We start from the raw sequence: 899 nt of genomic DNA on the forward strand, positions 1-899 counted from the left end.
CGCCAAAGCATGTGTACTTCAATTCCATACTGCAGTCGATACTACCGGCTAAGTTTTAATATACTTCGTTGAAGTAGGCTTGCCCTTCCGTTGTGCAACCGTTCATAGTGCTTCATTCGGGGATTGGTATCCTAGTGTTGGTACCAAAAATAATGATGATCTACAGACGGATGAGCGTTATAGAAGTGTATCCCAGACATTATAACAGCCTATCTATCAGTGTCCAGCGTTCTTCGGGAAATTTGAAATGTTAGTAACATCATTAGATACTTCATACGTATATCATTAATATTAATTATTTCATACTTTAAAAGTTTATTTCAGTATCAAAATGGAAAAAAAATATTGTCAGAAGTGGGATTCGAACCCACGCCCACAGAAGTGGACTGCGACCTGAACGCAGCGCCTTAGACCGCTCGGCCATCCTGACGATGGGTATTTGGATATTATAGTAAATTATTAGTAATTTGGAAATCCAAGAGATAATAGTTTCAGTAAATAATGTCAATGTACAATAAAATTATCTATTATAAATTTATATATTTTAAATTATATATTTTAAGTATATACTTATTTGAATTCATTCCTACACAAAGTATTTTTTTTTATTTAAAATGTCCTTGTTACTTCTGTATTCTTGATAAATAATGGGGAATTGATTCGATTCAAGCGCTTTATAAAAAAATAATACAAAAAATCTAAACAAAAATGTCGATTCAATCATTTTTCATATAATTAAGTTCCAATCTTCCATTGCAAGAAACTCTCGTAATACTTATTTTAACACTGAAAAATTGGTTAATAAATCATTTAAATATAAGTAATACATAAAAAATCATTACTTTTATTAATCATACACCCTTAGTCCCTATTGCTGTAAAAGCTAAATCTGACATACC

At 30.9% G+C, this 899-nt stretch overlaps 1 non-coding gene across 1 annotated transcript; it reads right to left on the minus strand.

The window, feature by feature from the left end:
- Nucleotides 1-346: 346 nt before the first annotated feature.
- On the minus strand, nt 347-430 carry TRNAL-CAG (transfer RNA leucine (anticodon CAG)). The gene has a single exon. It is a non-coding gene; the product is annotated as a tRNA-Leu (tRNA).
- Nucleotides 431-899: the final 469 nt, after the last annotated feature.

Source organism: Rhyacophila brunnea, unplaced genomic scaffold (genome assembly GCF_057557595.1).
Source record: "Rhyacophila brunnea isolate RB1 unplaced genomic scaffold, BYU_Rbru_1.0 scaffold_10, whole genome shotgun sequence".
NCBI lineage: Eukaryota > Metazoa > Arthropoda > Insecta > Trichoptera > Rhyacophilidae > Rhyacophila > Rhyacophila brunnea.